Here is a 15531-nt window from a genome sequence, read left to right as displayed (position 1 = left end):
TACGAGAATTTACAAAAATATCCGAGAAGTGAGCGAAAGAATCTTAGAAATTACGAATTTTACAAGAAAATCTTACAAATTAGCAAGAAAATCCGAAAAATCATGGCTTTGACTAAGTTTGACCCCGTTGACCGAGAAATCTCGGAATACGAACATCTCGTCTCGGTTGCCTTCTAAAAACGAGATCTCGGGAGATTTACAACACTGATTATGGAATAGTTATTTGTTGAGACCGGGTAGTTATTGTTACTGTACAAGTAAATTCAGCACGTCTGCATTTCTTAAGCATCGCTTTTAAGTCTACATTTAAAAAATGTTGTACATTCAGTTGGTTGAAAATTGGATATTTAATTGAGTGATGATATTATATATTGTTATATATAGATAGTTGAATGTCGATCTAATTCATTTAGGGATGGCAATGGGCGAGAAAAAACCCGTGACCCGCGGGTACCCGATCTGCGATGGGCGGGTAAAATCATTAAATCTTACCCGCGGGTAAGGGTAAAAATTTATACCCGTCGACAGGTCGCGGGCGGGTCGCGGGTATACACTACCCGTCGTGGGTAAAACCCGACCCGTGAATACATGAGGTTTTTCTTAATTTACCTACGAATTAATATTACAATTATAAAATTTAAAAGCTATTTTACTAGTATTTAAATAATGATTAAAAATATAATATTATATACAAGTAAAAAACTTAATTTTCATGTCATTATACATATAACTTGTGCATATGAATTTATAACTAATAAAATTATTTGGATTTTCTAATAAAAAATTGTATATTATTATTACCCACGGGTTACCCGCGGGTCACGGGTATCCGCGGCTCACGGGCATGGGCGAAAATTTTTTACTCGCGGGCGGGTAACGGGTCTCAAAGTGCAAAAAAGAAACCCGACGGGCGGGTCGCGGGTATATAGAACCCGTACCCGTTACCCACGGGTGCCATCCCTAAATTCATTCGATATTTGACGTATTACTTGTATATATATTGTTAGCCACGCAGACGCCACTAGTATGCATCACTAGTCCCTTGAGTGGTATCGACGCCCTGACTTATGACCACCCGTTACGCTTAATGTGGTATCGATCGCCCGAACTTAAAACCCACATATCATGCCACACACACATGAGGATATGGTATCGAACGCCCGAACTTAAAACCCGTATCCCACGCATTACTCATGATAATAAGGTATCGACGCTCGAACTTTAAACCCTTATTACATGAAAAGTACAATGTGGTATCGATCGCCCGAACTTTAAACCCACATTACACCCACACACACGCACACAATGATATGGTATCGAACGCCCGAACTTTAAACTCATATCATAAGTCAACACGATGTGGTATCGCATACCCGGACTTAAAACCCACATCGCATTTCGTACAAGTAAATACATTACATACACACATGTATAATCATTCCACTCACCTTAACGCCTTGATGGATGCGACCGAATAATCCGCAACACGTCAATGGAAAGTACCAATACTACCACAACGTAGCTAGGAGCGAGATAAACAACTTTAACACTCGAGCTTTAGATCGATTCGAGCTCCTTCTTCCCCAAATCTCCAAATCTCTCTCTAGAAATCTCTCTCTCTCTCTCTCTCTCTCTCTAAGAATGGATGAGTGTGTTTGTGTGGATGTGAATATCATCCAAAATTGACTCCAAGTCTGATAATAAGGCTACAAATCCGTCCCCAAGTGAAAAGACACAAAAGCTGAGACGACCCCTCCTAATCCATAAGGACGAATACAATAGCATATGATTACATTGCGAGGTATTCGACCTCTATATGATATATTTTACAAAGATTGCATTCGTTTTAAAAGACAAACTTTTATTTCATCGACAGTTGACAGGCATACATACCCTTTCATAATATATCCAACTATAAATGACTTAATAGTAATCTTGTTGAACTCAACGACTCGAATGCAACGTCTTTTGAAATATGTCATGAATGACTCCAAGTAATATCTCTAAATGAGCAAATGCACAGCGGAAGATTTCTTTCAAACCTGAGAATAAACATGCTTTCAAGTGTCAACCAAAAGGTTGGTGAGTTCATTAGTTTATCATAAACATTCATTTCCATCATTTTAATAGACCACAAGATTTCATATATTTAATTGTACACGTAACCCGAGTACAAAATAACAGGCGTAACTCGCGAATTAAAAATCATTCATATGGTGAACGCTTGATAACCGACTTAACTTTAATGCATAGAATATCCCCAAACAGAACCTCTCGTCTGTATAATAATAATAATCTCGAAGTACTAAAGCATCCGTACCCCGGATGGGACTTGTCGAGGTCCATAGATCTATCATTAGGATTCACGTCAATTAGGGGTCATACCCGTTTCCTAATTATTAGGTTACCAAGCTAAAAAGGGGTGATATTCAATATTCATAATCCAGCCATAGAATGTAGTTTTTGATCACTTGTGTCTATTTCGTAAAACATTAGTAAAATCAACGCATGTATTCTCAGTCCCAAAAATATATATAAAAAGGGAGTAATGAAACTCACAATACGATATTTTGTAGTAAAAATATGCATACGACGGAACTGAACAATGCAGGGTTGGCCTCGGATTCACGAACCTATATCAAGTATATATATATTAACACATTTTATATATTTTATAATATATATAGGTTAATATCCTTATATATAATATAATTAATCCTTATAATTTGTTAAAATACTTATATGATATATATTCTTTAATAAATGTTATATTAATATAAATTATATTAGTTAATATATTAAAAATCTATTATTACTATACTTATGATATGTATAATAAATATATATTTTTATATAAATATCTTTTGTTTGTAAAAAAAATAATTATAATAATAATAAAATAATGATAATAATAATAAAAAATAGATTTGATAATAATAATAATAATAATAATAATAATAATAATATTAATATTAATATTAATAATACTTTTAATGATAATTCTAATAAAAATAAAAATGTTAATTTTAATAATACTAATAATAATAATAATAAAATGATATTTTTAATAAAAACGATAGTTGATTAAAAATGATGATCTTAATAATAATTATATATATATATATATATATATATATATATATATATATATATATTAATAATAATGATAATATTAATAGTCATAATACCCTTCATGTTTAATTCCTTACTTATAATTATGAACTCTACAGTTCTAATTCATAATCATAATCTTTATCGTACATGTGTTAATATAATTATAATCTTTTTCCATAATCCTAACCATATCATCTTTTATTAACTTCGTAAAATAATTATGTTATATTATTAACATGTTCATAATCATAATAATCTTGACAATAATAATAATAATAATAATAATAATAATAATAATAATAATAATAATAATAATAATAATAATAATAATAATAATGATGATGATTACTAGAAAACTACCTTTAAAGGTTTTCTTCAAAAAAAATGCCCCAAACCGGGATTGAACCTGTGACCTCTCGCTAATTCGACACCCCTTCTAAACCACTCTTCCATTCCTATCTTTCTGATTTAACCTAAACTTTAATTTATAAAACCTGTATTTATTTTCTATTTCATCTTCTTAAATCAGTTAATTTATTAGAAAATTTCACAGAACATCAATTAATATCTAACGCAGCAGCAGCCCAGCAGGAACTTGGATTACGGCCCAACAAAGAAACAGAAAATGGCTCACGGCCCAACAGAGAAACAGAAGCCCAACAGAAATACAGTAGCCCAACAATTATATCAATTTCTTTTTTTTATAGCGGATTGAGACAGGAAAGATAACACCATCCTCGCTGTAACTTCCTCCCATCTCATCGTTATCATCACAGCTCAAACTCCTTATTTACTGTTCATCTTCTTCCTTTATTTTCATCATCTTCTTCGTGATTGTGACCAGAAACAGAAGATTAAAGAGGAATATAGATAAATACGTAAACTGCAGTAGCAGTTTGTGGTGGTGGTTGTCTTGTTGATTTCATGGAACGAAACAGAAAAGAAAGAAGCAAAAGAAGTGGTAACTGTGATGGTTTTCGAATTAAGAGAAAAGTGGTGGATCGAGGTTGTTTGAAGTTTGCAAGATGGTGTTGGACAGAATAATAGAAACGCGACAGAATAGTAGTGATGGTTGCTTGATGGCTGAGAGGTGGCTTGTTGTTGGTTGATGCCTGAGCTGTTAAGCAATTGTACGCATCAGAAAAAGAGCAACAGTTCACAAGAGAATTGCAGGTTAAATGGGTGGCGTGTTTGGCTTTCAATCATAAAACAGAAACAGAGATTACAAGCGTAGCAGTATGATGGTGTTTGAAGGTGTTTATGATCAAAATAGAAAGATGGCTACAACAGAAATATTAGTGTGAAGGTGATGAATTTATGATAGTTCACGAGAAATAAGAAAATCAAGAAGGAAGGAGAATAGATAGAGTAGTGGTTCACAGCGGTTGGTAGCGGTTGTAGGTGAAGGTGGTGGTGATGAGCCGATGGAAGTGATGGTGTGCCGGACGGTGAAGGTGAAGTAGCCGGTTGTAGTTGTTGAATATTGTAGGTGTAATCTTATGTATATGTAAATATATAGAAGTAGATGTAGGATAATAAATATAAATATATATATAATAATAAGAAGAATTTAATAATATGTTACATTCAATTAAGAACGTGCAGCAGCCACTAAAAACTACCGACAGTTTTCACGGGTAGGATTTCGTATCCCGTTGATAATTAGTGGCGGATAAAAGTGTTCAGAAAAATTTCATATTTTTAAATTAACTATATTTATTTATTTTAGTCATTATGGTATAAAATTCGATCATTAACTATTAAATAAAAATTACATTAATTATTCACTCTCAACCCCAAGTAAAATATAAATTTTTTTAAAATTCAACAGATAGTTCCTAAATACATTTTTAGTAAGCCTAAAATTTATAGAACTCATTTTCGGATCACCGTTTATTTTATAATCATATAAGTTCGAATTTAATTTGCTTAATATCGATCGACTGACAAACGAGTGTTATTTTCGCTTACTAAATAAATTCGAAACCATATAAATATATATTCAATATACCTTACATATATATAGATTTATTTTATCATATATTATTTTATTTACAATACAATATTAATTAACTCATATAATATTTTAATTTATAATAATTAATATATATATATATATATATATATATATATATATATATATATAAATATATATGTATCTATTTACATATAGTTGTTCGTGAATCGTCGGGAATGGTCGTAGGTCAATTGAACAGTTCAAAATTTTTGAGACTCAACCTAACAGACTTTGCTTATCGTGTTGAAATCATATAAAGATTAAGTTTAAATCTGGTCGAAAATTTTCGGGTCGTCACAGTACCTACCCGTTAAAGAAATTTCGTCCCGAAATTTGATCAAGGTGGTCATGACTAACAATAAAAATGTTTTCATGACGAATATGAGTTGATAAATAGAGTTTTTTTTTTATCATTGAGTAATATGTATAAAGCAATTCGATAATTCGAATAGTACGAATGAAGTTATCACAAAAGAGTGAAATGAATAATTGCAGGCTCGTCTTAACCGGTGACCTAGTCAAAGTTGATTTCCGGAATTAAAGGGATTTAAGAAAAATATTCGAAATCTAAAAGATTTGATTTTTCGACGAATAAGAAAATTAAGATCTCTATAATTAAATACGGTGAACTGCCTCGATTACTCTGTCTGATATTTCCATTATAAATTAAACTCTTCCGTTCCATTATTCTCACAATTCCTATACTTTCTTTCTTAGTTCATACATCCAAAAGATTGTGAAAATGCTTAATCCCGTTCTAATCCTTGATATTTTCCTAATTCTCATTTCTGTCATCCTTCTTTTCAATCTTCCACCAGAAAAATCTGTTTACTTCTACTATTACCTTAGGGTGATACTATTCTTAATTATACCGTGTCTTTTATATTGCTATTCGTATTAATATCAACGGTTTGTAATTTATGTGTTGTTATCGGGCTTTATATTCTCTCTTATATTTTTGGAGCTCTTTGCCTTTTATTATCTTCTCGACCTCTTAGTAAAGCGAGTAATGGTCCAGAATTCGTAAGTATGGAGTTTTGAATGAACTTCATGTTCTAAACAAGAAAGAACGTATTAACACGATTTGATTTGTCAAATTACCAGAATCACTGAGAATAGAACTATCAAGGATATTTTTTTTTATATGTTCAGAAGTTAAGCAAAATTAAGATCTCTATAATTAAATACGGTGAACTGCCCCTTATGTGCGCGGCGCCCACATGGCCTGGCAGCCCGCTGTCCAAATTTTCCAATTTTGCGTTAAAGATCTCCCACTTCCCGACACTTTTAGACGAAAAGCTTTTCACATCACATTATAATAGTTAAAACTAACACGTTTCAATAATAAAACAAGTTTTACGAAACCGGGCCCACATATGCCGAATTACGAGTTTCGTACAAAATATAAGTTTCGACCACATTAGTTTAAATTCTAAACGACACTTTGAGCATGGTGTTTGGGGGTTAAACTACCCAAATCTCGGTCAAACTTCAAAAGTTAAACGTCCAAAAGCTTCTCCTAACATAACGAAGCGGGATCACTAGTCCAAACGAATACCCTTTCCCTTGTCCACGCCGGAGTCTATAAAAAGGTAAACAACGAGAGGGTAAGTAAAACGCTTAGTGAATGCATTAATTATACATACACATATATAACCTACTTACTTGCAATCACTTACACAATTACCGCATACACGCTAGCAAACTAATTAGCATACCATCGCAAGTATAATGCTAAATCTCCGATAACACAAGCTAGCACAACAATAGCATATAACACGAATAATATAATATGCTACACTACAACTACACAACCGTGGTTAACCAAAATACAAAGGGAATGATTCTCTCGAATGAACCGTTAGCCACGCAGATGTCACTAGTATGCATCACTAGTCCCTTGAGTGGTATTGACGCCCGAACTTATGACCACCCGTTACGCTCAATGTGGTATCGATCGCCCGAACTTAAAACCCACATATCACACCACACACACATGAGGATATGGTATCGAACGCCCGAACTTAAAACCCGTATCCTACGCATTACTCATGATAATAAGGTATCGACGCTCGAACTTTAAAACCTAATTACATGAAAAGTACAATGTGGTATCGATCGCCCGAACTTTAAACCCACATTACACCCACACACTCGCACACAATGATATGGTATCGAACGCCCGAACTTTAAACCCATATCATAAGTCAACACGATGTGGTTCGCATACCCGAACTTAAAACCCACATCGCATTTTGTACAAGTAAATACATTACATACACACATGTATAATCATTCCACTCACCTTAACGCCTTGATGGATGCGACCGAATAATCCGCAACACGTCAATGGAAAGAACCAATACTACCACACCGTAGCTAGGAGCGAGATAAACAACTTTAACACTCGAGCTTTAGATCGATTCGAGCTCCTTTTTTGTAGTGACCCGAACTTTTCCATGTTTATATATATTAATTGAGATTGATATTTACATGATTAAATGTTTCCAACATGTTAAGCAATCAAACTTGTTAAGACTTGATTAATTGAAATATGTTTCATATAGACAATTGACCACCCAAGTTGACCGGTGATTCACGAACGTTAAAACTTGTAAAAACTATATGATGACATATATATGGATATATATATAGTTAACATGATACTATGATAAGTAAACATATCATTAAGTATATTAACAATGAACTACATATGTAAAAACAAGACTACTAACTTAATGATTTTTAAACGAGACATATATGTAACGATTATCGTTGTAAAGACATTTAATGTATATATATCATATTAAGAGATATTCATACATGATAATATCATGATAATATAATAATTTAAAATCTCATTTGATATTATAAACATTGGGTTAACAACATTTAACAAGATCGTTAACCTAAAGGTTTCAAAACAACACTTACATGTAACGACTAACGATGACTTAACGACTCAGTTAAAATGTATATACATGTAGTGTTTTAATATGTATTTATACACTTTTGAAATACTTCAATACACTTATCAAAATACTTCTACTTAACAAAAATGCTTACAATTACATCCTCGTTCAGTTTCATCAACAATTCTACTCGTATGCACCCGTATTCGTACTCGTACAATACACAGCTTTTAGATGTATGTACTATTGGTATATACACTCCAATGATCAGCTCTTAGCAGCCCATGTGAGTCACCTAACACATGTGGGAACCATCATTTGGCAACTAGCATGAAATATCTCATAAAATTACAAAAATATGAGTAATCATTCATGACTTATTTACATGAAAACAAAATTACATATCCTTTATATCTAATCCATACACCAACGACCAAAAACACCTACAAACACTTTCATTCTTCAATTTTCTTCATCTAATTGATCTCTCTCAAGTTCTATCTTCAAGTTCTAAGTGTTCTTCATAAATTCCAAAAGTTCTAGTTTCATAAAATCAAGAATACTTTCAAGTTTGCTAGCTCACTTCCAATCTTGTAAGGTGATCATCCAACCTCAAGAAATCTTTGTTTCTTACAGTAGGTTATCATTCTAATACAAGGTAATAGTCATATTCAAACTTTGGTTCAATTTCTATAACTATAACAATCTTATTTCAAGTGATGATCTTACTTGAACTTGTTTTCGTGTCATGATTCTGCTTCAAGAACTTCGAGCCATCCAAGGATCCATTGAAGCTAGATCCATTTTTCTCTTTTCCAGTAGGTTTATCCAAGGAAATTAAGGTAGTAATGATGTTCATAACATCATTCGATTCATACATATAAAGCTATCTTATTCGAAGGTTTAAACTTGTAATCACTAGAACATAGTTTAGTTAATTCTAAACTTGTTCGCAAACAAAAGTTAATCCTTCTAACTTGACTTTTAAAATCAACTAAACACATGTTCTATATCTATATGATATGCTAACTTAATGATTTAAAACCTGGAAACACGAAAAACACCGTAAAACCGGATTTACGCCGTCGTAGTAACACCGCGGGCTGTTTTGGGTTAGTTAATTAAAAACTATGATAAACTTTGATTTAAAAGTTGTTATTCTGAGAAAATGATTTTTATTATGAACATGAAACTATATCCAAAAATTATGGTTAAACTCAAAGTGGAAGTATGTTTTCTAAAATGGTCATCTAGACGTCGTTCTTTCGACTGAAATGACTACCTTTACAAAAACGACTTGTAACTTATTTTTCCGACTATAAACCTATACTTTTTCTGTTTAGATTCATAAAATAGAGTTCAATATGAAACCATAGCAATTTGATTCACTCAAAACGGATTTAAAATGAAGAAGTTATGGGTAAAACAAGATTTGGATAATTTTTCTCATTTTAGCTACGTGAAAATTGGTAACAAATCTATTCCAACCATAACTTAATCAACTTGTATTGTATATTATGTAATCTTGAGATACCATAGACACGTATACAATGTTTCGACCTATCATATCGACACATCTATATATATTTCGGAACAACCATAGACACTCTATATGTGAATGTTGGAGTTAGCTATACAGGGTTGAGGTTGATTCCAAAATATATATAGTTTGAGTTGTGATCAATACTGAGATACGTATACACTGGGTCGTGGATTGATTCAAGATAATATTTATTGATTTATTTCTGTACATCTAACTGTGGACAACTAGTTGTAGGTTACTAACGAGGACAGCTGACTTAATAAACTTAAAACATCAAAATATATTAAAAGTGTTGTAAATATATTTTTGAACATACTTTGATATATATGTATATATTGTTATAGGTTCGTGAATCAACCAGTGGCCAAGTCTTACTTCCCGACGAAGTAAAAATATGTGAAAGTGAGTTATAGTCCCACTTTTAAAATCTAATATTTTTGGGATGAGAATACATGCAGGTTTTATAAATGATTTACAAAATAGACACAAGTACGTGAAACTACATTCTATGGTTGAATTATCGAAATCGAATATGCCCCTTTTTATTAAGTCTGGTAATCTAAGAATTAGGGAACAGACACCCTAATTGACGCGAATCCTAAAGATAGATCTATTGGGCCTAACAAACCCCATCCAAAGTACCGGATGCTTTAGTACTTCGAAATTTATATCATATCCGAAGGGTGTCCCGGAATGATGGGGATATTCTTATATATGCATCTTGTTATTGTCGGTTACCAGGTGTTCACCATATGAATGATTTTTATCTCTATGTATGGGATGTGTATTGAAATATGAAATCTTGTGGTCTATTGTTACGATTTGATATATATAGGTTAAACCTATAACTCACCAACATTTTTGTTGACGTTTAAAGCATGTTTATTCTCAGGTGAATATTAAGAGCTTCCGCTGTTGCATACTAAAATAAGGACAAGATTTGGAGTCCATGTTTGTATGGTATTGTGTAAAAACTGCATTCAAGAAACTGAATTCGATGTAACATATTTGTATTGTAAACCATTATGTAATGGTCGTGTGTAAACAGGATATTTTAGATTATCATTATTTGATAATCTACGTAAAGCTTTTTAAACCTTTATTTATGAAATAAAGGTTATGGTTTGTTTTAAAAATGAATGCAGTCTTTGAAAAACGTCTCATATAGAGGTCAAAACCTCGCAACGAAATCAATTAATATGGAACGTTTTTAATCAATAAGAACGGGACATTTCAGTTGGTATCCGAGCGTTGGTCTTAGAGAACCAGAAAATTTGCATTAGTGTGTCTTATCGAGTTTGTTAGGATGCATTAGTGATTCTGGACTTCGACCGTGTTTTCTTTAAAAATGATTGCTTAACATTTTTGTTGGAAACTATATATTTTTAACATATGAATATTATGTGATATATTAATCTCTTAACGTGTTTGATATTATGTGATAGATGTCTACCTCTAGAACAAGTCCCATTGACTCACCTAATAATAATGAAGAGTCAAATGTAAATTGGAATTATTCGTGGACTGATTCACAAGTTCCCGAAGAGGAACCGGAAGAAGAGTCGGAACCGGAAGAAGAATCGGAACCGGACGAAGAATCGGAACCGGAAGAAGAATCGGAACCGGTGGGGGAAATAATAAAACGGTTAAGTAAAAGAGAATCCTCAACCAACCGACCAAGGTTAATTATGGTCAATGGTGTTTCCGCCAAGGAAGCAAAATATTGGGAGGATTACCAATTCTCCGATGAATCGGATTCCGACGAGAATTCCAATGATGTTATAGAAATTACCCCAACTGAATTTAAAAAGGCAAAAGAAAATAATAAGGGAAAGGGCATAAAAATAGAGAAATCTAATTCCAACCCCGATGAACTTTATATGTATCGTCAACCCCCGAAGTTCTTAAGTTGTAACAATGACCCGGGAACCTCTAAACCACCAGGTTTTTCTAAACCAATGTGGACAACGACGACTCGTATTAGGGGAACGTCATATATCCCTAGAAACTTGGCAAAACGAACCAAAACCGAAGAAGAAGAAACGACCGAGTCGGAATAAGATAGTTGTATTCGTGTGGTGTAATATAGTGTTCTTATGCTTTATGATATATGTAAAAATTGCTTGTATTAATAAGTATTTTTTTATGAATCTAACTCTTGTCTATTTTACAGTTTAAAAACACAAAATGGATAGACAACCCAATATTTTAAGAGACCTACCCGGAGACATGATTGATGAAATCTTGTCTAGAGTCGGCCAGAATTCCTCGGCACAACTATTTAAGGCGAGATCAGTTTGTAAGACATTCGAAGAACGTTCCAAGAATGTCTTGGTTTATAAGAGACTTTCGTTTGAAAGATGGGGGATATCACATTGGGAAACCCATAAGTTACGATGTGTTTACTTTGACGCATATATTGCGGGGAACCCAAATGCTATTTTACGCAACGGGTTAAGAAATTATTTTGACTCAATATATCCGAATATTGGACTTCGTGATTTAGAAAAAGCGGCTAACATGCAACATAAAGAAGCATGTTATGCTTACGGATTAGTAATGTTCGCTTCTCACCAAAGTGAGAACAAGAACATCGGGCTACAACTATTAAACAAAACGTTTCCACAAGTGACGGAGTCGGTAATTGGGGTAAGAAATGAGGTTTTTAGATTATTACGGGACTGTTGGACATTACGTAACCCTCGTCCCTTTGATGACGTTACAACACGCTGTCTTATCAACGGCCATAACGGTTATGTTGCACAAGACCAAGGATGGGAAGTAGTCCTAGTAAAACCAGAATGCATGACTTGTTTCTGGACGTATGAATTACGTGTCTTTATTGCCTTTGCCGAACGACTTGTGTACTAGCTAGAATTGTCTTCACAACTATCTTGTATCAAAGTTATTGTGTGCTATATTTCATGCTTTATGTAAAATAAGCGGTATTGTAAGTTTGTAAAATATTGTATAAAAGTTGAACGCGAAATATTATTACAATCAGTTTTTCATATAGAATTGTAGTAGTTGAATTGTATATTAGCTACTAAGTATGAACTTAACGGGTAGGTACTACCCGAATTTAAACTTATAAAACGCTAATATGAAGAAAAAGCTTTTATAAATGAGTTCATATTATGCTACGAAATACTATTAACTACTCTTAATATTCTGTATGATTAACTTGTTCCATTTAACTATTTTGAAGGAAATGGCACCGACTACTCGACACACCGTGAATATGAATGAAGAGGAATTCCGTACTTTTCTAGCTTCAAACATAGCCGCAGTACAGGCTGCGCTACATACCAACAATAACCTTGGATCTAGCAGTACAGGAAATCGTGTAGGATGCACCTACAAAGAATTCACTGCCTGCAAACCTTTGGAATTTGATGGAACCGAAGGACCGATCGGATTGAAACGGTGGACCGAGAAGGTTGAATCGGTGTTTGCCATAAGTAAGTGTACTGAAGAGGACAAAGTGAAGTACGCTACGCATACCTTCACAGGTTCTGCGTTAACATGGTGGAATACCTATCTAGAGCAAGTGGGACAAGATGATGCGTACGCACTACCGTGGTCAGCATTCAAGCACTTGATGAACGAGAAGTACCGTCCCAGAACTGAGGTCAATAAGCTCAAGACAGAACTTAGAGGGTTACGAACCCAAGGATTTGATATTACCACGTACGAAAGACGATTCACAGAATTGTGCCTATTGTGTCCGGGAGCATTCGAAGATGAGGAAGAGAAGATCGACGCGTTTGTGAAAGGATTACCGGAAAGAATCCAAGAAGATATAAGTTCACACGAGCCTGCCTCCATACAACAGGCATGTAGAATGGCTCACAAACTAGTGAACCAGATTGAAGAAAGAATTAAAGAACAGACTGCTGAAGAGGCCAATGTGAAGCAAGTCAAAAGAAAGTGGGAGGAAAACGGTGATAAGAATCACCAATACAACAACAACAGCAATTACAACAATAATCGCAACAATTATCCCAACAATCGCAACATCAATCGCAACTACAACAAACGGCCCAACAACAACAACAACAACAACAGCAGCAACTACAACAATCATCCCAACAACAATAATAACCGCAACAACAACAACAATCAGAAGCAGCTATGCCAAAGGTGTGAAAAGAATCACTCGGGGTTCTGCACCAAATTTTGCAACAAGTGTAAAAGAAATGGTCATAGCGCGGCGAAGTGTGAGGTCTACGGACCAGGGGTTAATAGAACGAAAGGAACAAATGGTGTCGGAACGAGTAATGGCGGAGCAAGTAGTGTCGGAGCAAGTTATGCCAATGTAGTTTGTTATAAATGTGGAAAACCAGGCCACATTATTAGAAATTGCCCGAACCAGGAGAACACGAATGGACAAGGCCGTGGAAGAGTTTTCAATATTAATGCGGTAGAGGCACAGGAAGACCCGGAGCTTGTTACGGGTACGTTTCTTATTGACAATAAATCTGCTTACGTTTTATTTGATTCGGGTGCGGATAGAAGCTATATGAGTAGAGATTTTTGTGCTAAATTAAGTTGTCCATTGACGCCTTTGGATAGTAAATTTTTACTCGAATTAGCAAATGGTAAATTAATTTCAGCAGATAATATATGTCGGAATCGAGAAATTAAACTGGTTAGCGAAACATTTAAGATTGATTTGATACCAGTAGAGTTAGGGAGTTTTGATGTGATAATCGGTATGGACTGGTTGAAAGAAGTGAAAGCGGAGATCGTTTGTTACAAAAATGCAATTCGCATTATACGAGAAAAAGGAAAACCCTTAATGGTGTACGGAGAAAAGGGCAACACGAAGCTACATCTTATTAGTAATTTGAAGGCACAAAAACTTATAAGAAAAGGTTGCTATGCTGTTCTAGCACACGTCGAGAAAGTACAAACTGAAGAAAAGAGCATCAATGATGTTCCCATTGCAAAAGAATTTCCCGATGTATTTCCGAAAGAATTACCGGGATTACCCCCACATCGATCCGTTGAATTTCAAATAGATCTTGTACCAGGAGCTGCACCAATAGCTCGTGCTCCTTACAGACTCGCACCCAGCGAGATGAAGGAACTGCAAAGCCAATTACAAGAACTTTTAGAGCGTGGTTTCATTCGACCAAGCACATCACCGTGGGGAGCTCCTGTTTTGTTTGTCAAGAAGAAAGATGGTACATTCAGGTTGTGTATCGACTACCGAGAGTTGAACAAACTTACCATCAAGAACCGCTACCCACTACCGAGAATCGACGACTTATTTGATCAACTACAAGGCTCGTCTGTTTATTCAAAGATTGACTTACGTTCCGGGTATCATCAAATGCGGGTGAAAGAAGATGATATTCCAAAGACTGCTTTCAGAACACGTTACGGTCATTACGAGTTTATGGTCATGCCGTTTGGTTTAACTAATGCACCAGCTGTGTTCATGGACCTTATGAACCGAGTGTGTGGACCATACCTTGACAAGTTTGTCATTGTTTTCATTGATGACATACTTATTTACTCAAAGAATGACCAAGAACACGGTGAACATTTGAGAAAGGTGTTAGAAGTATTGAGGAAGGAAGAATTGTACGCTAAGTTTTCAAAGTGTGCATTTTGGTTGGAAGAAGTTCAATTCCTCGGTCACATAGTGAACAAAGAAGGTATTAAGGTGGATCCGGCAAAGATAGAAACTGTTGAAAAGTGGGAAACCCCGAAAACTCCGAAACACATACGCCAGTTTTTAGGACTAGCTGGTTACTACAGAAGGTTCATCCAAGACTTTTCCAGAATAGCAAAACCCTTGACTGCATTAACGCATAAAGGGAAGAAATTTGAATGGAATGATGAACAAGAGAAAGCGTTTCAGTTATTGAAGAAAAAGCTAACTACGGCACCTATATTGTCATTGCCTGAAGGGAATGATGATTTTGTGATTTATT

Source organism: Rutidosis leptorrhynchoides, chromosome 5, assembly GCF_046630445.1.
Source record: "Rutidosis leptorrhynchoides isolate AG116_Rl617_1_P2 chromosome 5, CSIRO_AGI_Rlap_v1, whole genome shotgun sequence".
Lineage (NCBI taxonomy): Eukaryota > Viridiplantae > Streptophyta > Magnoliopsida > Asterales > Asteraceae > Rutidosis > Rutidosis leptorrhynchoides.
This window is presented reverse-complemented; position numbering follows the sequence as displayed.